General features: G+C 38.1%; 1 protein-coding gene across 1 annotated transcript in view; it reads right to left on the bottom strand.

The window, feature by feature from the left end:
• LOC118229273 (leucine-rich repeat and fibronectin type-III domain-containing protein 2-like) overlaps nucleotides 1-27,037 on the bottom strand; it is an 86,770-nt gene that overhangs the window by 50,939 nt on the left and 8,794 nt on the right. The window contains exon 2 of the mRNA XM_035421113.1: nucleotides 6,084-6,212. The gene's annotated coding sequence lies outside the window, so the exon portion shown is untranslated. The remainder of the gene's footprint in view (nucleotides 1-6,083; nucleotides 6,213-27,037) is intronic.

Genomic DNA, 27,037 nt, shown 5'->3' with positions numbered 1-27,037 from the left:
TCAAATTGGTCCAGTTGAAGTTCCAAGCACCATACTGAGCATAATGATGCCTAATACTTTCAAAAGGATTTTTTAAAATAGCATTGTTAATTAGGTCAGAGTCAGATAAAAATGGACTTCTGTGTGCAGAACATAAGAATTTTTATCCACTTGCATAGGGCTTCATGCAGAGAACTGTCACAAAGACACTTTACAAAGTTGTAGAAAAACAGCAAGAGTAATTGGAATGGATGCAACTCTGAGTTTGTGCTCTGAAGTGAAAATATGAACAGGAGCTGCTAGGTGATGCATCCAGTTAAGTCACCGTTCTGGTGCAGGGATAGGTCCAAAATCAAGTCTGTGCCAGTGCTGACTGTGGCCTGTAGCTCTGGTGGGTGGCACAATATTGGTGGCTGCCGTGCCCATGGTCATGGAGGTTTCAGTTCGCTGGGATCCAGCTCTCACCTCTCTCTACCCAGCAAATTTTGGTCTTTGGATTGAACTCTGGGAGTTAGAATAAACTTAATTTGAGTGGACATGTGTGACTCTAGCCCAGAGTTAAACTAACACTTTTCTGGGAGTTGATCTTTAAATTCTCTCCAAACCTGCGGGCAGTTTAGAGTCTCCAATTAGAGTACCCAGAGGAATCCCACACGGACACGGGGACAAACTCCACACAGAATGACCTGGGCCAGAATTCAAGCCTGGGACCCCATCATGTTGTGAGGCGACAATGCTATCCGCAGCATTACCATTCCGACCTTGCCGTAGGTTGTTCAACTATTGTTTTGTTGTTAGATAACAGAACACGCCAGCAAAATCATAGCCAATGACAATTAATGACAATTAAAACCTACCCTGTCATTCCCTTGACTTCTTGTTGACCTGGAGTCAATAATGCTATCCTACTCCCTGTTGATTACAACCTACCTTGAATCCTAATGAAAATGAGGTAGTTTCAGAATGTATCACAATAAAGCTAAAAAGTATATATAAATACAAAAAGCAAAAATTTCTATTTTACGTAGATCAGCCAGGGAGATTACCAGCATGAGCAAAGCCATATACTATTGGGAATTCCACACTGAAGAGAAAATGGGGGGGGGGAGTGGGAGCTGATTTTTTTTGTCTCCTACATATTAACTGCGATGACAGATCCTTCAGAGCTGTGTTCTTCATCTGTTCACGACTAAATACATCAAAAAGGATCATGGGATGTGTTTTTTAATGAGTGAGATAAAAGCGAATCTCAAAATAGCGGTATAGCCATGCACGTTCATGTTTTCAGTCTTACATTCTATTAATGAATGGAAAATTTAGAAAAAAAGAAGTAAATCATCTCTCTAGCATACATGAGCCATATTTTTCTGTTTTACTTAATATTTTTATTTTGTCAAAGAGCTGGACTAGCTGGACAAAATAAAAATATATCACACATATTAGCTAGGCTGTGCCATCTGTTCTTGTGTAAATACAGGAAGTGATGTCACAGCAGACAGGCTCAATCTGGCCCACTGGACCTCCTTACTGTATGTGCTCTATCGGTTGTCATTCCAACCGGCTTTTAACTTAGTGTCAACGCTTATCTCCAGTCACTATAGATGCATTAAAACAGGTCAAAAATATGTATATATGTATATGTATATAATTACTGAATATTAAAATATAGAACAGAGTCTTGGACATAAAAAGGGTCTTGGGAGTACAAAAAGAAGGATTTGGTTCTGATACCATCACATGTTCAGTTTTAGCAAGTGGGCCCCATTTGCAAAGTAGGTAGAAAATTATTATTAATAATAATAATAATAATAATAATAATAATAATAATAATAATAATAATAATAATAATAATAATGTATTTTTGTTCTGTCACATGGGGCAATGGTGAGTGTTAACATCAGATGATACTGAATATTAAAGGTATACTATGTAGGATTTTGCAGCCCTTGTAGACCCTGTGTTTGTAAACCCCACTCACACCTCCTTCGTCGTTGACACACCCTTGAGCACAACAAACAAAATGTCAAGCGAAGAGGTGAGGTGGTCAGAGATATAGAAAATAGCATTTTTAGCAACATGGATGATTCCATATAGATAATAACAGTAATTATGCAGCGTAGTATGATCCCAAACCATAGGATTTGTAGCCACGCCCACCCCTCACCACACAGAAAAGAATTCCACGCCCAGAAACATCCCAAACACATTTTAGAATAACAACTACAGGTAAAAGGAGCACAAATTCAGCTAAAGTGTGTAAAGACTGAGATTGCCAGTGCATAATATATATGCCTTAGGATAGTTATTTTACAATATTTGCAGATAAAAAATCATGTACAGTATGCCTTTAAAGCCATAAAACTGTATGTCTGTACGGTTCCTCACTCAATTTTTGTGAAATTATTTTTCACCTCTTCTGTGTTCATGTCATCAGTTTGTGTAATAAGGCCTTTTTATTTATTTTTTATAAAACATAAATATATTTGCAGTTTATTTGCAGCCATTTTCATCTTAGTCCTAAGAGAGTTAGATACCTAAATCCTTTCAAACAATGCATAGTTTTTCTTTTGCTTACAGTATTTTACAGCAGAGTATACTGGATTTGGCCAATGTTCTCTAAACTAGTTTTTTGTCTGCAATTCTACCTAAATATACAGGTTTGTGTTGCACATTTAATTAACAGGAATAAAAAATAAAAAAAAATCTAATATTCCGCAATTTCTAGGTAAAGGCAATACAAACAGAATGTAACACTACACTATGTATATCACACAAACTGCATTTTATGTCCTATATCTTACTTGATCATTGCTAATTCTTGAGGCTCTAAGGTTGCTGTCCAGACTTCAAAAAGCGCTCCATATGCAATGGCAGATGGCGGGACATTATGGCTGGCTAACAGATTGCCACTCTCGGTTCCCTGCAAAGGATTGCTGGCTGCTAGCAGGTGGCATGTGGTCTGCGGTTTGATGATTGGCAAGTAACCAGCCAATGGCAGGATGAGCAGGTTGCGCAAGAGGAGGGAGAACAGATCAATGGGTAAGTAGGGAGCAGCATCCTGTGAAGGTGAGAACTGTCAGCCTTTCCTACTGACAGTAGCTACTATGCCACTCTGCTTCAATTGACAGAAATTATTATTATAAACTATTAATGTTTAATGCTTTGGTTATTTTTACAATTATAGTATATAGATTTATGGTGCTCTCAAATAATAGCATGTTATTATGACATTACACTTATGCGTGCAGTGTGTACTATTAATGTGGGTATCCTATTGCTTCCATTTTCATGCAGTTAAAAGATGATTAAAATGTGATTGATTGTTTGTAGTATAATAAATGAAGTGGATTAGAATGTGAATTTGGAATGTTTACAATTTTCATGATGTCAGAATAAGAATAGTGGTGATACCAAAATTAGAATCCATCAGGTTAGGAAAAAGGCAAAAGGAAATTGAAGAATTAAAAATGGCTCAGCAAAAGAATTTACTTACATAAAAAAACAAAAATAAAAGTGTGCCTATTTGTCACTAGGGCTCAACCTCATATTAAAAATAATACTGTTGTGAAGAGATCAAGCCTCAAACTCATGTTCAATTCAGCCATAAACTCATGTCCCAATGAATTCAGCCTCAAGAATTCTGTAATTCATAAATAAATCTGTAATTTAGCTGTATATGTTTCAGATGAAGAGAGATGAATATTTAAAAAAGCATAAATATTAACCCATGGTAGAGATCCACATGATCTGCTTGTAGGAGAGACACATTTGGCAGAGCAGCTGATCCTGTACAATCGCATGTCCAAATCTCTTGTCTTGTGAGTGCTTCCTCATATCTACTTGAGAGACCTGATTGAAGCCCATGTGGGATAACAGCGAAGCAACTGTTTGAGGTCCAAATAAGACATTTTCCACCAAAGATACTGATTCAGATGTATAAAATCCACAGATAGCATGTAGGTATTGCACAGAGCCACTGAAACCTAGCGCAGAATTGGTTTAAACACTGCATGCAACCTTGCGGAAACTTCCTTTTGTCTCTGAATTACATTCCCTCACCCCACTTCACCCACTGTGCATTACGAGCACGTTTCACCTTTAAAAGCAATCAGACCGATACTGCCTCCCCTGCGACTGATTAAAACAAAGATGATTCCCAATCAGACCTTGTCTTTGTCTGAGCCTTCTAGCTGCAACATTTGCAACAGGGATTTTAATTCCTCCAGACAGGTGTGCTTCTATTAATAGGCAGACATCCCTATGTTATGAAATGAGAAATTATAATTAGAAAAGACTAAATTAGAAAAAACAAAATATGGAAGAAAAAAAAAACAGCAGGTGCTCTTCCATGCATTCCAATATGTCTGGCATTTATATGATATTATCCATTTCAAGTTTGTCATGGATTATGGATCTCAAGCCTCTTAACTAGCCACTACAATGTTTGTTTTACACATGGATTGTCCTGTTTTGAGTCATGGCGCTGCAAACAGATGATATCGCTCCAAACATCCTTTCAAGGTCATTACTATAAAGCTATAAAGCACCTCACTTTGATTTATAACTTAGACTCTGATTAAATCTAACTGCAGGGCAGTTTTTCTTAATCTCTGAGAAATACAGTTAAGTTCTTCAGTGCCTTTCCCCTTTCTTACGCAACACTGTTGACACTTCTTCGCTTTTCTTCCCACTAATACACAAGTCTCTTCAAGGTTATTGAGAAACATGTCTCATATCTCTTTGTTCCACCAATGACACTCAGCCTCTCAAAGTTGTGGATGCTCATCCTACCGGTAAAGTGTTTCCCAGCCCTGTACTTTACTATCGCATTTGATAATGCATTACTGTCCCTTACCGATCTGCCAGCACTTTTTATTCACATTAATCCAGGACCGACCAGGTTTCTGTCACTCCTGTGCTAGTTTTTCCACATAAAAAAATCCAAGGGAAATGTCTATTCCTTATCTTCCTGACAACAAATATGGTGCAAGCTGTTATTCGCTTTCACCAGTACTGCTGGAAGTCACTTCTAGCCAATGGTATGTGGCCACTTAAAATAATTTAAAAGTGAATACCGACTTCCCCAGAGGCACCCCTCTACTTGCTAATACCACCATGTGTAATTCCTGACTATAATGACTAAATCAAATAAAATCTATAATGAATAAAAAATAGTTTTTATTATATTGAATTTTAAACACTGAATCGTGCATCCCACTTGCTCTCACTCATGTGCATAACTGCTGTTACTACTTTAATACATAGGTACTATTCTGGAGTCTGCCAAATATAGCGTCAACATCGGCAAAACTGCTACTACCTCTGACCAATAAAAAAATGTTTTGAAAATAATATTCACAAACTTATTCTTTCATAATCTTAAATCACTGATGAGGATGCCGAACCCATCAAAGACATAACCAGGCCTAGACAGTGAGAAAATAACTTTCAGAGACAGGCCCGTTTCCAGTTGCAGCTGTGTAATAAGATTATATCTCTCTTGAGTGTGCTTTGTATGTAAGATTAATCCTGGAGAGACTAAAATAGTCAGTCACTCAACCTGAATATTGTAACACAGGTAGTTTGTAGGCCACCACTACTGATTGCTGATTATTTCCATTTGGAAGCATACTAGGAATATATGCTTTTACCATGTGTGTGTGTGTGTGTGTGCGTATATGTGTGCATGTATGTGCATGTTTGTGTGTGTGTTACTACTAGTGCATTCCTCGGTTCATGTCCTTCAGACCCATGAAAAACAGAAAGGTAAAATATATACAGTAGTGCATTAGTTGCTAATTTTCTTATACTATACCATAAATACTTAAATTTCATAAATATTTATGAAAACATTCTGTTGATAAATAATATGGCTAGCGAGATACTTTTGCTTTCACAACAATATATCTGTAAACAAAACAAATGCTAAATGCGAAAACTATTCTGAATTCAAATTTACATAGGAAATACAATTGTATCATGGGAAGGACCCACCTTCAGAATTACAAGCCAGCTCATGAAGTATGACATACTGTGAAACCTTTAAGACTTCAAGTGAGATATCAAGCAAATCTGAGCAACAATAAAACATTATGTGTGCTGACCTTCTTGTGTTCGAGCTGGTTATAGCCAATCAGTCTTTCACTTCCTTCTTCCTGATGGGCGGTTCCAGGGTACGTCTCTTCCTGTCATGTGATATAGCAGTGAGACACTTCATTGGATCAGTCTTTCTCCTGCAAGAAATTAAAAATATGCATATAAAATAAGCTGATACTATTAATTCTTCCTAGACCTTCCATACTGCCTCCACAACGAGCTGGTAACTGGATATGGCGGGAGAATCACAAATATCGGTGGGGGTGAATACTGTAGTACATATCTATGGAAATATTCACACAAAGCAGGGACCCACATCTCAAAATGCAATTCATTTTAAAGACACAAAATCCATGCTCCCTCCCTCACCAAGGGAAGGCCCAACACAATTACACAGCCCATGTAGTATCTTATTACACCACCCGATATCATGATCCTTGAAATCCAAGGAGTCAACTGTCTTCTCTTTTCCTTACCTTATAGAAAGGGCTCCATTATAGAATTGTCCTCTGGAACACATTCAGTCAGATAACACCATTACTGTCAGTTAATGCTTTATAGGAAAAAAGGGCTTAAATTGGATGCTATTGTTATTGTATTTTCCCCCTGCAACAATGGGAGTGGGTTAGGGAGGGTTTCCTTTGTTCAAATGTATCTTTTTTTTGGTGGAATATGGCCAGTATTTCAAATTATTGTGAAATCTTTATTGGGACTTTCAAAATTTGTGTGATGTGTTAATGCAGTAAGAACAATACACAAAGCAATCAGAGGGGTTCTGCATGTGGCCTGCTAATGGAAGTTTCCCTTGTGGACAGCTTGATGCTTAAGTGGCTAAGGACATCATGTTTAAAAGACACACATTAAAGAAAAAATAAAGCCTTCTGTGGTATTGTGATGTCTTGCTGACTGGCAGTCTAAGATGAACAGGGAAAAACTGAGTGTGTATGAAAACTTAGTTTGTACAATATCACCTACATACTGGGGTCAATGCATCCTAAGGATCAGACAAAAGTACTTCATTCTCTTACACAGTCTAGGCCTATCCGTTCCAGTAATACAATTTCACTTCGATGTGAACAAGGACGTGCACAGGATTTAAAAATCTGCTTGTCATGGGGGTGCCAAAGAAGACACTAGCGATCGCAGGTAGCAATGAAAAACAATGATTCTTGACTTACCCAGGTCCTGGTGTGCTGCTGAATTCAGTGTCCGTTGCCCCTGCATATTCCCCCAGCACTTTGCATGTAGGTTACGGCTTTCAAACTTAGCCCAAAATTTAGCTCTAAAATTTGCTTAAATTACTTTAGGAGCCTGTTATTGTGATTGATTTGTTGTTAATACAATTATTTCCCAGTAGATACCCTACTGTTAATTTTATGGAGGGGAAACAGGGGCACTGAATTCACCAGAACTCCTATCTAGAAATCTAGGCAAGGAGAACACTGGATGAAATGAAAAAAAAAAATGATGTCCCTCTGGACGAACTCGGAGGCTCAAACCGCCATCCGTTCTCAACGAAAGCCCCTGCTGGTGGTGCTGCCGCCTTTTGTGGTCAAACTAAAAGGTATGCTGCATGGTTAATGATAAGCTTTAAGCATTATGTTATCAACACATCATTTCACACAGACAGTTTACTGAAACAATTGTTTTCCTCTGCTGCACCTTCATTTATGTGTTAAGTAGCCTATAGGCAGGCTAACTATGTAGGCTCTGGCCAAATGTTACCATTAACAAAAAGTTACACTCGATAAATTCCTGAGAGTATCAAAATGATCCTTCTCAGCATCTTTGTTGTATCCTATGTATCCATGTGTTATATCCTATCTTTCTAAACTTTGTTGAATTGGAATTATGTTAAAATTAAGCTATCAACTTGCCACTGATCAAACATGGACAGTTTATGATGGTTAGCTTGCACTAATTTATAATGTAAATACAACTAGACACGCTAGCTCACAACAGAAAATTCCAAAAAAGTTGTAATACGACTATAACACTATATATTTTCAAATGCTTTGCAAAGATGAAAGTGAAGTAAAAGAACTAGAAACACAAGATCCACTTAGTGCATTAAATTGTTATTGATCAAGTCCACCACATTGCGATAGCATAGCAAGGTGGCACACTTTTTGCCCCAGGGTTGTGGGAGCACCCTCTTTTTTTTACAAACACGAAGTGGGTCTATTAGCCAGCTGGGCCAGCCTGACTGCTTCAGGCTAACAATACTGTAACTAGCGTTCCCACTAGTAAAAAAAAGGAGAAAGTAGCTCCTGACTGGCTCTGCTGACACAGCAATGAGTGCTACTCGGCCATTCTAGCCAGAGAGGCTAGCACTACATTTAAAAAATGTTTATTTTGTCGAGTTAAGTTATAAACGTATATTCTAAGAGCATCTTTTCAAAATCAAATTCAGATAGATAGGTAATAAAATAAAATAGGGAGATTGTCATTCATGGGGTTTCATTGGTGCCTATGACTGCACAACCCTGGATGTGAAGTAGTGTGTAGCCAAATTTGATTTTGATGACCTTGGAAAATATATATACAATTCACACAATTTAGATTACAGTGTTTGATCACCTTGAATGGAGCGAAAATGTATAAAACTACTTTCATTCCAGTAAATATTCAATGTCAAAGAGACAATAGAAAATATTTTTGCGTGTTTGCTGAATGTTGATGCTTCCTGCTGTCATTTCCACACAGGTCATTCTCTGAACATTTCAACAATATTGCTGTGCAGTACTAATGTCACACACACAGCCAAGTTTTAGGGTTCTGAATTGTGTGAATTCTGAATTGTATGTTCGCAAACATACAGAAGGTCAGTACAAATGGGTGTTCTATGCACTGGCAATCTGCAAATGTCAGGAACGTATTTCAGGAAGGTATAGCTCATAATCTGTGTGGAGAAGTGCTACCGTTTGACAATTAGTGTAACAATTAATTTGTGTTTTAAATCATGCACAGGGTATTTATTTTTCTGAAATGATGCTTCAAGACAATTAATTGGTTTATCCTTTAAACTGAAATAGGTAATCACGTATCAAATTAATATCTGTATGTATGAAAGCAGAGTTAGATGTCAGTGAGACTGCTTTGGTAACCTCAGTGGATGGAAATGTGTTTATCGAACAGTGCTTCATCCATTGCTGCTCAAAAGGACTGTGGCTGAGGTGAGGCTGGTTAGGCTCCTGTGACCAAAGTATTTATATGATCAAAAAACAACACCACCTTTCACGCCACATGCTACATTTAGGAGACCATGACATTTTATTTCTCCCATCATCCACTTCCCTAAATGCTGTAACTCATTCGCATTTCACGCCACAGGAATCACTGGCCTTGAATTTCTGCTCTCAGTCGTTTATTTCCTTTCCTTGTTGGGATTTATTAGTGGCCCTTTTCGCCACTGTGCATCCATTTTAAAGCTGACTCTAAGCCACTGAAGGCTTGCTCAGCTGTGATCTCTGAGAGAGAAGAGCCACTGTACGAGTAGTTATGGCCTTTATTCCTGTCAGCGGGGGACTCTGCACTGTCACTACAGTGCCTCCGCTTTTGAAGGGAAGCAAGACCAATCAAGCAAAAGCAAAGAGAAAATGGAGACACAATGTCATTTTGCTCCACAAACATTTTACAGCCCTGAAACTTCCTGGACCAGTCATCCATGTCACACCTTGTGTCACCGAGACATATCCATTTCACAACATTTTACCAAAACACAGGTTCAGGGGCATTGTAGAGTGTAAATCTAGGCTGTAATATATGGATGCAGTGCCTGACTGAATAATAACAACAGCTTAAAAAAAAAGAGCAGATGCATTTACATGTGGCAGCCAGGTCAACATAGATGGATTAAGCTAATGGAGCTGAGAAGACCTGGCTTTAACTGAGGGTGTGCATGAACACCAACCCGCTCTTTGTTCCCTTTGAGCATAAATACATGTTTATGAAAACCAGCACGGAGGATGTTTGCCACTAAAGCAGCATCATAATGGAGGTCTAAAGGGGCCACATTTTGCAGAGATAAAAGCTGTATCTCTGCTCTCTAGACTACAATAAATGTAGCATGAAGTGGAGCCAAGGAATTTTTTTAATGGTGTACGAGAGCATAAATAACACATTGAACACCTCTGATGTGTCATTAGGTGGCTTATATGGCACTAATGCAAAAAACACAAATGCAGCATTAGTACATTGGAAGCTAATGTATTAAATATCACTTAGCAAGGAGACTGTATTGACCTACTGGTACAAAAAATGTACCACTACATGTTACAGGCAAAAATAATGAAGAAATAACTTGCAAATATCCTTCTTACATGCTCTCAAATAAATACAGCCTTCTTTGGTTGGCCAGTATGATTGTGCAACCTTCAGGGTAATGTGAAGTTGTGAAAGCAACCTCTGTCACTTAGAACAGGTTCCATTTTGCAGTCATGGTAGAAAAGAGACCACCGCCCCTCTCTGCCTCTGTTTTCTCTGATTTGTTTTCCCTCCCCTTGGCAAACCCCGCTGGCCAAAGTAAACTGGACTGATAGGATAGATATAAAACATCACCATAAATAGAGCCTAACTATTGATGAATGAGACAGTACGATCACATTATTCGTGTTTACCAGCCTCCCCCAATGCACACATTTTTAGTATGCCTGAATTTTTACTGGAAAAGATAAAATGCAGTACCTCCAAGCTAAAGTGTTCTGTTTATGTTGTTTTCAAACCCCACATATCTCAGGTCCAGAGTCCCATGTTTTGACAGCTACTAAACATTTCTAAAGTATCTTGTCAACACAGAGAAGCACAACAGAGAATTGATTTGGGCTTTATGTGAACAGCGGATGTGAACAGCAGAGACTGGTAAAAGCTGGGAAATTCTTGGACAATGCAGATAATTTCATCCTGTCTCAGTGCTCAATCCCTTGGTTGGGCCTCCTGCAAACCCTACTGTTTCTTTTTTGAAATATACTTATGACAAGCACAAAGAATCCTCTGGTCTACAAGGCAGCAACTGCAGCTTTGACCTCAATCTTCTCATACTGCTAGCCCGCCCATCTGAGACTCCTCTCTGCGTGTCATGTTGAGAGCAGCATGAAGCCCCAACTTCCAGCTGGAGACAGGCCTCCCAGGGGGATTAATGAGAATCATTAACACACGGGCAGATACATAGCCGCTTATGTGCTTATGTACAGATTTTTCTGGTATCATTAGTAGTTCTTTAGACTCCGCCTCCGCCTATCCCCTGGTTTCCATGGCTCATTGGTGTTTAGTGTCGCAAATACCAGTTTAATCCAAAGTGTTCACACACCCACCTGCTTCCCCTGTGTTGTATGCAACTCACAGAGTGATGCTAAATTTCGAATGAGTCTCAGAATTATGCAAATCCACCCAAGCTGTTGAAGATTCAGTTCAAATTGCACTAATATAATAAGTAAAATAGTCTTTTTTGACCAAGAAGGGAAAGTGACTGGAGCTGAGCTGTAATAATGGGCATCTGTAATGGTACCTCCGTTCCATTCTTTGCCATGTGACATTCTGTACAACAGCACAGAGTACGTCACTCTTTCTATTGAACAAATAATCAATTACGCATGAAGCTGAAGGGTCACCCCTCTATTGGTTAATACAAAGTAAAGTTATATTAATTTAAAGTGGAGTGGTCCAGGAAGTAAGCCTTGCATATTGGACTACCCCTTTGATGAAATATAATGCTATGGCTTTGTATAGAATGTTCACATTATGGTAGTACAATGAGAAGGTTATTACTTATGCAGGTGAATATACAGTAATTAACACATCTCACATGGAACCCTATTGCTTCACAAGTGGCTAACGTACTTCACTCTGACCATGTGACCATAAAGATTAGTCATTGTGAAAAGCACCAATATTAACCGAGCTACAGGATAAAAACATGGTAGCTATCATCCACGTTAACTGGAATTTATATTTGAATGTACTTCACTGCAAAGCTAAAATCACAGATATATTTGTTCAGTGTAACATCTCTACCAGACATTTGGGGGAGCATTTATATCAGGATTTTAAACAAAAATGACAAAAATGGTCAATTAATATCATAGAGACCCCCTAAAATCTCACAAATGATGTATTCAGGGGTGCCTGGGACTTATCATGAGGAACTAAGCTCCCCTGGCTCTCCTGTATTACACCAATGTTTTTTATTTGAAAAGATAAAAGTACATTGGTAAGTATATTACAACAAATATAGCGCACAAGTAACAGTGATTATAATCATAAGTATTCTATGTCATCAGCTATGAAATTCCCATCACTGAGAGATCAATAATCTATTTGAGTCTATGCTGTCCTGCAGTGGTGATAGTCTGACAAAGGCAGCCTATACAGCACAGAGGCAGATCAATAGGTAAACAATGGTGTCAGGCCAAAGTGGAGAGGGATGCCCAGTTAAAGTGAATATCTGTAAGGAAAAAGATACTTGACACAACCTTTCCTTTTCTATGTCAAGAAAAATGTTCACTGTTGGTTTGTCTTAACATCAGTCTCACATAAATAACATCTCATGACCCATTACAAAAGACCACTGAGGCCATTGGAAAACTTTTTTTTTTAATCTTGGGAATTAGATCACAAATTAGCTAGCTTGCAATTTCAAAAAAATAAAATAAATAAATAAATAAATAAAAAACACAAACAGCATGGTAATATCAAAATTCGGAGCTAGCAAATTTGTTACTTCAAGATCATGAGATAGAATTATTTAAAATGTATTGAAATATAAAACCTATGTCTTTTCAGGTGCTTATACTTAATTGACACTAAGCATGCTATCAGTTTAATTCCAAAGGTGAGGGAGAGATGGAAAGATTCTCCCCAAGATTCTCTTGTATTATTTTAAAGATTACAAACACACACCACACAAACTCCAACATGCTTTTTTTGCATGAAACCTGGGTGATAATGACATTATGAGCGCTGCTAAATAAGGTTTTCCAAGAAGATCAACAGACTTTTCTGCATAACACATTTGAAACTAAAATATATTAGGGATGCATGATGATATTGGATTAAATTGGTATCAGCTGATATCACACCATATTAATTCAGGGCCAGTTAAATATTAGCCTTATCACTTTATAAAATGAATCTATACATACTGTATGTCCAATTATAATATTGCTAATATTAAGGGAATCTGAGAAAGGAATATTTTTCGGAATGCCACATGGTGCATGGGCGCAGTCAGTTCTGGCACAGGAGAAAGTACAGGAATTAAGATTATAAAAAATAAAAAAAGATGCAAAATACTATCCATTTTGGCTCGCTTTTGGGATTTCTAACAAAGGCAAATTGATCCACAAAAACCAATAGGTTATGAACATGCATGCATTGCATGGGAAAAAATTAGCCAGCCGCCATATACTGGGCTGCCACTTGTGCTGGAGACATGCTCTGAGCATGCAGGAGGAGATCACAGACTAGGCAAACACTAAAATTACGATGAACTGTACCAAAATGGCAGTGCCCTGCTCGATCTTGACTGACACATTCTCAGCAGTGGCTCTCCTCCCACCTGGGAACATGGCTAGTCACAGAATTACCAAACGACTCAGTCAAATCCATGAAAAAATACTACTGTGCCAGCTCACAACGTGCAATGCACCGATCGTAAAATCAAAAATAAATTTGTGCTTAAGTTAAGTTAAGTTAATTTTAAGTTTTCAAACTGCTTGTGAAGAAAAAGAAAGACTATTTTCATGTAATTAAATTATTTAATGAATCCAGGACAATTTGGAGAAAGTCTCTGGCCCTAAACTATTAACACATAATAAATTTCATGCATGTTATTTTTCTATTGGTAAACTTGCGCAGGCTGCTAATTGGTCTTTATGCTACACTGCTGTAGCCTGTTACTGTAAATAAATGCTTAAGTAGGTTAAGTACTGTAATGCCTGCTGGCAATTTGTCTTCCATGCGAAGTTTATCTGATTATTACTGCTAAATCCCAGGCCTCCTCACGCCCACAGCACACAGACAAGAAGTATGTCAGCCCACAGAAAGTTGGAGACTGAATGCGTTACAGAAATCACAAACACATGCAAGCATGAATACAAACACATGCACACACACACACACACAAACAAAACACCACGGCTGATCTTTACAGGTGTTACACCAGCTCTAGGTTCATAAACTGAGAGCTTTGTATCTGACCTATCCTGATTTTTATTCTTGCTGTTTTTAAACAGTAACACAGCCCATGCCAGACCTGCTGCTGCCATTTTCACACCTAAATGGATTTCTTTTCAAAATCTGCCTAGGCGTCATTTTGCTTGTGCATGTTTTTAAATCTTCACCATTAGTAATTCTGTAGTTCCTAATGCATACGTTTAAATGTATAATTTGTAATGAGATAAAACGATCAATTAATAATGCACAACAAAATGAAACATCCATCAAAGTATTCAGCTTTAGAGAATTTATGGGTTTATTATGACAATAGATAGATACATACAGTAGTTAGTGGTCTGAGCAAAAATAATTTTCTTTGATGCATAAATACTGATTGCTCAATGAACATTTAGCCTGTTCTCAGAAATTCATGGTACAGAAGGAAAACCATGACAGGGGAGGGAACAGGAAGGGCCAGCTGCACAGTGACACTTTGAGACTTAGTCGCCATGTGACTTGAAAACACGTGCTCCACAGGTTTCCGTTAACCCACTTCTACTGAGCTTTTCTGTGCTTGCTAGTCCCTGCAGCATTGTCAAGACAACTCTCTTAAGCACCTTCTCCCACCTTCCCGTGGACACAGGTCAGAGGCTATACAAAAGGGGTCAAGTAATGAAAGGTGGTATAACAATGCTTGCAGAATATAATATAATATAATATAATATAATATCTGCTGTTTTACTTTACAGTGAAGTGAAAAAAAAGTAAATGGGAGGACTGGGAATGGACAATGGTAGGGGAGACAGAGTGTCATTTCTCTTACCAAATTATACTCTCATAGACTTTCTTACGCTTCCAGTCAACTGCTGAGAAACTGAAAAATGACAGTATTTTTTATTTAATTTCACCCATGCGTTCAGAACTCTCAGAATTCTAAACAGCTGTTATCGACAATAATTTCTGCATGAGAACACACTATTCCTTTGAAATACTTGTGATTAGAGGCAACTTCCAGATTATATCAACATGACTGAATCTAAGCCATGGTTTCAGAGAAGCAGCGGGATACGTACAGTATGTCCCCCACACCTGTGCTCATTGCAATTTGATTGAGCATGAATGATTGATCAGAGAACTGAGGAGCTCAGACTGGACCTCGGCTAATGTTTAAGATGATTTAACTGCGCCCAAAACCCTCATCTGATAGCTAGCAGCTGGGGCTACAGAATCGTGGATTTTGATGACGCAGCAAGTAGTTCCTGGTAGAACTTTAACTTTGCTCTGATTTGCTTACAGCAAGGGATAAGGGACCCATTATCTTTGCTGAGCTGGCTCCAACACCTCTGTTCCAGCTCAGTAATGATATACAGTAGCTGGGATATTGTGGTTAACGGCTGGCGACAGCCTTCATGATCTTTCTTTCAATTAGATGATTCATCGTTCTGACTAGGAACGTGGTTATTAGTAAGAAGTCAAAGCCTTAAAATCATCAATGGCAGAAACACCCCATGAAGTGAAGGGCTTCATCATCTCTACCCTGACTGTGAGCGACTAAAAGAAAGCATACTTAAAAGCCCCTTTGATCATGATATTCAAGCTTCCATTAATGCTCAGTATAAATCCTGGTGAGCAGAGCACCGATGTCACTTCCTTTCCTGTCCCGCTCTGTTCACTGCATGCATCATGAGATCTATGTCTCCAGGATGGGGGAAGGTCATGCAACATCTCATGAGTTTGCAGCCTCGTACTATAAATACTATGAATGGATAATACAAAGACACTGCATCCAAGAATGTTTAGTAAATTAACAGTGCAGAATTTTTCATGAAGTATTTAGGAAAATTCCATGAATGTTACTGTGATTCATTCAGCCAATCGCTTTCCGTGTTGAAAAGGCATTTAATCAGCACATTCATACTGTACATATGTAAAATGCAAGGAGACAAATGCATGTTCAAAGTAGAGAGCAGTAGAGAGAACACACACAGTCATACACATAATTTTATAATTAATAACAAATAACTGTTTTCAAGGGAAATGTCTGTATTGGCAAAAAGCCTAAAAAGACAGGAAATTAAATTGATCAGTTCTAGCACTAACATCGACCTGCTCTATATCAAGTATATAGCCAATAATTTCCTTAGCTTTTAATATAGGGCGGAATGTCATGAAAATGGCCACAGAGACATGCTGAAACATTCTCCCTCTCTCTCTCTGTCTCTCTCCCTCTTACACACACACACACACACACACACACATTATTTTTGTGGTCTCACTTCGAATACCACAATGGATTTATGGCAGGGCTGGTACGAGTTTGCGGAGCAAGGTGGGGGGTGTGTGGTTGGAGTGTGGTGAGGGGGGGGTCTAAGGTGTATCGATCGCAGACTGGGGTAGAAGGATTTCACTGACTTCTATGAACGCAGTACAGTATTTCATTTCGCCATTCCCCCCCTTTTTTTCTTTGATTGGAGAACCTCCCCCTCACTGATACCAGGTGACTGTCTTTATCTTTTATGCCTTGTTACGACCCGGTCTAAAGTCAGGCCGTAACAGGGTAAAGGATAAGGAAATGGGAGTGTGGAATGGGAAGGGAAAACAAAAACAAAACCGCTGACCGACGTGTAAATCCAGTCCTATCTGCCTAACCAAATCTAAATAACCCTCGGCTAGTCTTCGAAGGCTTACCTAGCTCAAAGTGGCGTGTAGCCTACCCCCTGACAGAGATCAGATCTCCGCCCAGGGTTGCCTTCAAAAACAATAAAGGAAAAAAAACAAAACAAAATAACAAATAGTGTCTCGAGGGAAGGATACAATCCAGCTGGATCATTCTAAATAACCAGAGTCACTATACGGCGAGCAGAGGGGACAAACCAAAAATCGAAGTCAGGGTGGGCGAACAGGGTTGAGCATGAGTGGTACACTGGGGCCAACAAAACAAAAGGGCTAGGCAATAATCAGAGTCGAGTAGGACGAGGCAATGGTCATACACAAAATCCGATAAACAAACAAATCCAAAAGGGGCTAAGCAAGAGTCAGTCAAACAGAAATACGGTCATACACAAAGTCAAATAAGCAATCAGTAATTCACAATCCACAAACAAGTTCGCAGAGCTAGTCTACCTAGATCAACGCAAACGACGGTCTTTTAAATAAAAGAACTGGAAGCGGAAATTGCCAATCTGGGGTAAACCGGAAGTGAATCAAAGATAGTCAAGCACAGAGAAAAGATGCACAACTATAAACACAAAAGCTGTACAACAGAGGTCATAACATGCCTTCAAATGGAATCTTGGCTTACAACAATCCTGGGAATATACTGAGACTGACTGGCGCACCATAATATAAGCAAAATAAAAATAATTAAGCGGCAATTTGTCCCATTTCATTCACTGGTATTTCCTTCATATTTGCAGCATCACTGTCTTAGAGTTATCTTGGAGAACCAGCAATGACTGCAGGCTCCTCTCTTCCCTGTAGACCCACTGTCCTACTTCTTATGGAAACATGGGAATTCCTGCTGGATGCGCCAGTCCTCTCACAAATTAGAAGACTGTGGTGGAAAGTTCCTATTCCATAAGGAACAAGTCTGGGAAATCCTGAAATGGGGGCAATGTTCTGTTTATATTCTGGGGTTTTTAAAAGTCAGGAAACACATAATGCAGATATTTTCAAGGTCATGGTATCAGAGAATTTCTGAAACATGTTTTATGTGTTTTCTGTTCAACATGTTTTCTAATGAATAGTACTAGTGTTGCTCTTAATAACATGCATTCCAAGAGTGTATGGTGCATGGCATGATCATTTGTAGACTGCGCCCTTTGTGATCCTTGGTTCTCAAAAGTGTTCAGAAATTCAGAAATAGCTCTAAAACACATTAGCATTAAACTAAAAGCATGTCCTCACTTGCCTCCCCATATTGAACCATGGTGGGGAACTTCTCAATCAGGTAATCAAGGTTTTAGCTGGGATTAGATCTGACCCATGCTGTGTAAACCTGAAGCCCTGGCACTGATATCTGCTTCTCATCGTGCTGCTAAATTTAGCCCATGATAATGCTGATTAGTGATTGGGTAACAGTTGTAATTAAATCCATCCATAAGTCTGATGTTGAATCCAAAGTGTGGCCTGCCTGATCACAGCTGATCAGGAGTTGATTTACACAAGAGATGACAGCAGGTAACACAATTGGCAGGAATCATTTAGTGAGAAAAAGTAATAAAGAAAAAATAAAACATGAAACAACTACCACAAATGACTATTATTTTTAAAATGATGTAGACCCTGTTTTAAACTGAGGCTGAAGCAAAAAAGACTATAAAAACAAAAAAGTATTTTCTCCCTCCCTTTAGACCACTACAAAATGTGGTGTAATGGCCTGCCAAATAAAACGGAAATGGCAAACATGTTTATGCATGGAGTTTCTGAGAAAACTGAAACCAAAACACTGGCAAGGCAGCTTCCACAATGTAAGCTGGGAAACAGGTGGACTCTCTATTTAGAAGGAGTAGTTCATTTGTTTAAAGAAAAGCATGTGCATCTGTCTGCCTCTTTGAACAGGCTCAAAAAATAAAGAGAAAACAAAGGAAACCAATATTATGCCATGGTAAATTCATTTCTATGGCTGGATATAGTAAACGTCTTTTGGCGATTAGATTTACCAGAAACTTTAGCACACCGAAAAAGAGCTGTATTGAAATGACAGCCCTCTGGTCAAGTGGATGACATTTTATCCCTCCATTACCATAAAATACAACCACTATTGTGCTGGGTTTCAACCAAAAGCATGTTAACGAGCAATCAAAATCAATCAGTATGAAACCACATAGTAAACTCCAAATGGCAGTCAACTGCTCAACCTGTTCTTCATTTCTCACCAGCTGTTCTCCAACAACTCCTCCTCAGCTCTCTCCCCTCCCTCAGGGTGAGGCCATGCACCTATCCTGTTAGGATGGTAAGTGCCACCGTGCTGTGTCACCGCTTTCAACACACGCCCGAAAGAAAGCAAGTGTGTGTGTTTGTGCGTGTGTGTAAGCGTGTTCAAGGCTTTCAATGGCATTAGATTTATTGGCGCTGTTCAACATTAGCATGTTATATGGTACTGTGCATGCCATGTGTGCAGTGCTGGGTTGTAGGAGGGTGCTGCTTTATGCATGTATTTACAAAATGTTCTTTGTGCTGTTAAGGGGCCACAGCTTGGCAAGCAAAAATAGAGGGCTTTTGAATACAAGGAGGGATGAAAGAGACAATGAGAGATTTACATAAATGAATACATTAGACAGCAAAAAGTGAAAAAAAAATATATTTTTTGATTTAGGAGTGTTTTTGTGAGATGGAACTGCTTGTACTTCCAATGACCCGACCTTGGGTCACAGAAATTTTTAAAAGGTTGAACTTATAAATTAAAAAGTAAAACCTGGTGTTCATAAGGCAACAACTTTAATGTATCCACCATGACTACCTGCATGACTGACCATTACCTCCTGAAAACAATGTTGACTTAATGCTAATATTCAATAAACAGAAAAGGCTTGAGATAAAGGTTTTTTCTTCATTCAACATATATATGGTATAAAATTATTTATATATATATATATATATATATATATATATATATATATTGCGAACCCTATACAAGGATATGAATTGTATAATGTCTTCTAGAGTGACAGTCTATATGCTTGTATACAGTGAGTGCCATATTGTGGTTTATGTGTACATACTCAGCTTTCATTTAAGGGCATGTTTATATATTTTGGGTACACCATGTAGAAATTACAGCACATTTTATAAATCGTACACACACACACACACACACATTATAACAGGCAAGAATAAATTTTGAGCCTACAAATATGCACTATTCCTTTCCGGTGCAACATAATGGTCAATGTGATGCACTGCAAATGCGAGCAATTCTTCATTCGTAGAGGCGTAGCAATCTGAATTTCCCTGTGGGCTCTGGTACATGTAGCCTTGATATTTATGTGAACTGGAGATTAAACTCATCTAAGCTGGCCTCAATTCAGAGGCTAATAAATCTCATAAATATCATATGGGCTACTTGATGAACCGAATCTGCAAGACATTGTAGGTCTACACATGCTGTATTTTTGACAAGGAGTAGTCATTATAAGGTGCATTGTGGCAGCTATGGACAAAACAGGATGTAGCAAAGCAGTAATGATTTTATAGTAAGTGCTAAGTAAGACTATCAACAACTCGATTTCAACTAATTGATTTAACACAATCCACAGGCTCGAAGTATTCAGCTGTTAAAGAAACAATTTGATTTAATGATTTGTGAATCCCAATTTTCTTGCTCATTGCCTTGTGGATGCGTAGCACTTTCACAATGTTGATGTGGTGTTTCCAGCACCACGTCTTCAGTGTGAAAAGGATGGACATTGTGAAAATTCCATATGTCTTCAAAAAAGACATTTCTGGGAAGTGAGAGTACAGCGGTCTGGAACTGTTCCCTGAAAACTGAGCGTGACTAAACTTGATTTGGAGCATATGGAGAACAGTCAGACCAGGTGTGCTTTCACATCCCACTCGTGGCGCAGTGGTTCAGTCATTGCGTTTTTACACAGAGACAACTCTCGTTTTGTCATTCATTCAACAAGCCGTTTCAGACGTAAATGGCAAACACACACTGCCATGAAGGGGGAACTGACAGAGACGGCCCCCGAGGGTCTCCTTGCTCTCAGAGCGCCGGGTAGATGGACATGTTTTCATTTTCTGGCATCTGTCTCTGGTTACTGTCACCTTCAAGCACCCGCTGAAATTTTTGTTGCCACCATTGTCTGTTTGCCTTGTGTCAGCTGTCTACCCTGGTATACCCTGAGGTAGAGAGGGAGGAACTAGGGCAGGTATGAAACATTTCTTAGGGACAATTAACGCAGTGCTAGTGTCTTCGCTGCATATTCCTTCATGCACTGCCAGATGGAAGACAGCAACCGCTGTCTCCTCCATATTGCTGAGTCAGCATTTTTAGGACTACGTCAGTTTAACCTGAATTTATCGTACTAGCATCAAATTTAAAATGGCAAATGAGAAATGCCTAAAAATAACGCCATTAATGTGACAACAGTGAATCTATTGTAGGAATCTGTAGGTGAAGTGCACCATATACTAACATTTACAGGGCCCATAGGTTTTGATTGAAATAGATGAAGACACAGACCTCAGGTTTACAGTAGTTCTCATGAATATTTAATTAATGTTTAAAAATTGAATTAGTAGTGGAATAATAAGCATAGTAGTGATGCATCATTTAAATGGCACTGTATTATTTAACTCCAGGGGTAATTTTGGCATATTGTAGTTATAAAGGTTCACATACTGTAGTTTTCTTTTTTTTTTATGACAGTTGGATACATCACGTTTCAAAAGTGTAAATAGGAAACACAAAGAAAACCGAATGCCAAAGCCAACTTCATCCCACGGGTGGGATAGCCAGGGCACAGCTGACACACCTCGGTCCTTAATGTTTTACTACCTTGTTTTGGCTTGCAATGATACCCAAGGTTAAAGGCATAATGATGAGCCCTTTCATAATGTAGATGCTCCTACGACCAATTTATGGTGGGATAAATGCAGTGGAAATGTTTTCAGCAAACCCGGGGATTGAATGTGAATATTCAGTGTCCTGACTATGCATGCAGCTTTCACATAACAGTCATAACTATGCATAACTATGCATAACATGCATAGCTATGCACATTTAAAAAATTACAGATTCAAAGAAACAAGCTTTTAAATCAAGCACGAGACATCCAGGCTGCGCAAACTGTAAGATACCGTATATGTATGTTCATCTGATCACATTATGGTAGTTAATGGCCAACTATAGAAACACAGCCATCTTTGGGTCCCGTTATTTGTACTGATTATACCATTTTTAATGTTCACACTATAACAACTTTGATCCTAAGCATCAATGTCACACTTTCATTGTTAGTTGGCATAGTTCCTTGTAAGTTTAACCTTGATTGTCAGGGCTTTTCTAAGACCTGCCAAATTGAATAACATCCAGAGCAGTGGATTGAGAAAACACATTTTTAATAACTACCAAAAATAGCTCTATGATGGCATTTTAATTTTTTGGTTAATATTATGCAACTCTCACCCCCTCTATTTATTTCATATTCCAAATACACAAATAAAAATAAAATAAATAAACAAATAAATAAATAAGTAAATAAATAAATCATTAATAAAACAAAAGTTGGTACCAATGATGCTAAATGACTGTTTTTCAGAAATCAAGCAGGTTCATGCCTCCAGCAACATACATTATCAAAGACTTTCTGTGTGCATGAAACAGCAACCGCGAGTAGCACAAAGCATAAATGTATTCCCAAATCACACAGATCTTAAGGTATGCTATTTCAGGATGCTCTATGAACACTGCCAACGCCAGCAAAGGACGGTGTTCAAGAATTTAGGTGATGGATGATTCTTAATATAAAAATACAAAGTAATAAAAAGAGACTCACTTCTACCTGCTACTGCCTGAGAAAAGCGGTATTGTATATTTTTGGTTTTAATTTTCTCTGTTCAAATATATAACTATTGAGATGCTACATATTTTCTTTGAAATTGCTGTTTACATTATATATTTACATTTGCACATTTTAGTAATCATTTTCATTTAATAATTGGATAAGTTGTAATTCCGTCTTCTGTCCCAAACAGAACCAAACAGGTTTAAAATTGCATTTATGGAGTTGGTGTCTCCAATATCACCCAAGCCTCAGAATAATAATAATTAAAAAAAAAAAACAAGAGCTGCAGTGGTGCCAAGTGAACTGACAGGAATAATGAATGACATGGATATTGATTGTGCCACATTTGTTTCACTGAATGGACAACTGTGGGATGCGGTGTCACGATATACAATCAACCTTTTTTTTTCTTCCTTTCTTTACTGAAAACCAACAAAAGTGTTGTTAGCCTTGGCAGCCCAGGTAGATCTACCCCATTTCATTTTTTGATTCAGAGCCAAAATGACTGTATACTGAGAGTTCTGTGATAAGATACAGAATGGTAATTACTGTGGGTACATCATATAAGTTGCCAATTACTGTGAGTATTCAGATTTTTATGTATCTTTTAGCAGGTATATTCTGCAGGCTGAAAGTGCCTGTAAGTATATGATGCAGTTTGGTAATTACTGTGTACTAATTACTGAGTATGCAATGCTTTTAAGTGATGTGATGACTGTCATGAGAGGTGTTAATATGTGGACCCATGACGGTGGGTTCATTGTCAATGGTGTGTAACATCTGTGATGTTTTATTCACTGCCAGTCAAGAAAAAACTATTCTGGTGGTTGATTTCTGAGCATTTGTAAAATATTTACACTCACCTTTAGAATCACTAATAAGGATGACATAATAATTTTCATTTTACACATTTTAGTTACTACTATTACTACATGCATAATGAAGATTCATAATAACTGTGAGGGATATATTATGGTATATTATATGACATATTAAGTCAATGAATTCAGTGAGTATAACAGTTTTTAAAATTGTCAGTGAATATTTAATGTAGGCTGGTAATTACTAAGAGCAGATGATAATGTCAGGTAATTAGTGTGATTAAGAGGATGATGAAAGTCAGTATTTACACAAAAAATAGCCAATGATGAGATCCTGAGAGCAATAAGACATGGCTAATTGTTGAGGTTGTTAGGGCAAGCAATGAAATCCACATCATTGTGGTTGGTGTGGTCTGTGGTGATGATTGTCCTAAAATGCCTTTAGGTAAAAATTAAGGATATTCATTTTTTGAAAGAACTAATCTATTATGCCACCTTGGGTGCTGTTACGTAGGTCAAACAGCTCCACTTCCCTGCTTACTTTTCTGCATCAAAACCTTGGCTGAGGAACTGAATATGTCCTACCGCAGGAACACGTGAGTTTCCGCAGTGCATATGTGGTGCAAGGACTCTTTACAGCCCACCAGAAGTTCTGAATAATTTACTGGCCTCCATAGTCTCCTTTTGTAAACCCCACCAAGAAATTCTCACTCGAGATGGAAAGCATATCACCATGCACTCTAACAAATGGATGAAGCATGCAATGCCATTATTGCCATTGTGATGTCAAGAATCCAATGCCATACAATATCAAGGACATTGTAAAACATGGTTTTATCACTCAATGAGGGTTTTTTTGTCCCCCAAGGTGCATTGCTAGGATCCTGCATATTCAGGAAGTAGCTTTTATAACCTGTTTAATTCAGTAAAAAAGCGAGATACCAACACAGGCTCCACATGAATCAACCTGTTACTCACCCCACGACGCCTTAAACAAATTAAAGATCAAATACAGTTAATAGCACTTTTTTGCAAGGAGAATGTGTCACACTAAAACAAGGTACATTCATGCTATTATCAGACCAGTCTCCTGTCATGGAATGAAGTTGCTTAATGGAAGCTTGCTGTTTGCGCAAAATAACTCCCCCATTTGTGTACAGTACAGCAGATGGTTGCTGCTGTTCAAACTCATTTAAGCAGTAATCAGTGTTCACATTTTAGAGAAAATGATAATTTATTGGACCATATAAAACACATTCGGCTTGCTGTCTTTAATCACAGATTACTCCTTTCCCACACAATTGAATTAAAACTATATGACACTTCTCGAAAGAATTATTATAAAGATTTAAACAAAAACTCACATAATGAAGCCCAGAATAGTTTTAGCAAAAATATTAAGCAAAAATAAATAGCACATATTTTTAGTTCTTTTCACAGAAATTGTAATGAAAAAAAAATGCTTTTGAAAAACTCAACATTTAAATCTTTTTCCAGCAAAACTTTTCTGCAAAGGTTTCTGGGTCGCATCCGTGCTTGCCTTTGAACTGCACTCATCCTCGCTTCAGTTAAGCAAATTGAAACAGCGTAATTACAATAATCAGTTTCACCTTCGGCATGAATATAAAGAGACTCAGGTGAGCTGTCCTTTTGTTGGAAATCAATGCAGGCAACGAGCAAGCGGGATGTCAAGCTGCAGCTGGGAGAGATAGTGAGAATGGTAGATGAGGAAAAGCTGCATCACTGTAATCTCTCTAATGAGATACTCCTGTTATGAGTGGCTCAGTCACACAAGGCATTTTTCCCCCCGAGGTGCGTGGTCAGGGAAAATTCTGTCTCGGATGTGGATGAGACAAGTATGAGAGCAAGGTGCTACCAAATGAATGCATGCTATTTTCTTATTCATTGCAACATACTGATACTATTTTTTTCTAAAAAGTGTACACAATTGTGATGACCATGGTAAAAACATGTATGAAAACATTTAGGTTTTAAGTAATTTATTGGAACTGCTGGATTTCTTTATTTTATTTTTAAAGACAGAACCATTTAACCCATGTGTTAACTTTTGAAAACAGAATTTTTCTTTTTGAAAAATATAATCTCAGCCCTCGTTATCTCTTTCAGTGTTGATCCGCAATAGCCACAGAGGCATGTAGCATATTTCAACTGAATCTTGTATGCATAAATAAAACTATGGTGAAGTGCTTTTCCTTTTGTTTACATTATTAAATTAATTATGTTTTAGCAAGTCATCCACATAAACATATTTCTTTGCGCAGTTCATAATGAATGACCAGCCTCTCTTCTGGGCTGTTGAAATTGTTCCTTGGAGATAACTGAATTCCATTAATGCTAAAAGGACAGTAAAGGAAATATATATTATAAGGTATTCCTCGTACAATGAGAAAAAAAAACAGCTATAGAAACATTACAAATGCATTTAATTTTCATTAATGTCACATGGCTTATTCAGGTCATATGAAGTGCACACAGTCTTTTCAGAGTTACAGTGCAACTTCATGGAAACTTCAAAATCAATCAAAATCCATTGTCCACTTTAAAACGGATCTGTTTTATAAATAGGGGCCAGAGTTTTTAGATGGTACAGAGCCAAACTGGTGGCATTGGAAATAATGACCACATAAGAGTTCACTGCATTGTTATCTTAAATCAAATGTAGACTATGTGTATTAAAATTACTGGCTCAGATTCAAATGAGCTAAAATGGTCTTGGCAGTGCTGCCATGATAGAAACGCATACACTTCAAAAGTAAAGTGAAAGAATGTAACACAGCTAAAATATTCGTTTTAAAGATTTAATATAATATTAGTGAGGTAGGCTGTTACAATACATTAATAAGTACAGGGCAAAAGTAATGCTGTAGAGTGGCTGAATTTTAAGGAGGCTGACATTCAGTGGCAATGTTACTGCTTCCCGATGTCACAGAAGGAGAATGGTTTACAGAATATGAAAGTCAAGATGTTTCAGCAGAAGAATGTTAAAGTGGCAACATGTTACAGGAGCAGACTGTTTTCAACACACTGCACTTGTTCAATGGGGTTATAGGATCCGTCGATAATAATGGCCTGTAATAAGCATTTCTCACATTCTCCACAGCCTCATTGCGCAATATATTGATAATGGAGAATTAACACTTACTTGCTTCTCGATGCTGGGGCTTCGAAGGAGCTCATTCTGGCATCGACTATCCTGTTCATTAGCGACATCAGTGATGTCACTCTTCTCTAGAGTTGCACCATACTAATGGTTAGACTGTATCAAAAAGGTCTATGGAATTAGCCGAATGTGCGAAAAAAACTGCTGCAGGTGAAATACTTCTCTTGCTGCTTAAAATATTTTTGTGCACTTTTCCTATCAAGAATCTATGGTTTGGAATATAACAGTTGCCAAGGTGTAGCTGCTGCACTGTGGAGATACTGCACAAGCCACACACAAAATAATGAGAGGTAGAA

Source organism: Anguilla anguilla, chromosome 6 (assembly GCF_013347855.1).
Source record: "Anguilla anguilla isolate fAngAng1 chromosome 6, fAngAng1.pri, whole genome shotgun sequence".
NCBI classification, from domain to species: domain Eukaryota; kingdom Metazoa; phylum Chordata; class Actinopteri; order Anguilliformes; family Anguillidae; genus Anguilla; species Anguilla anguilla.
This window is presented reverse-complemented; position numbering and strand designations above follow the sequence as displayed.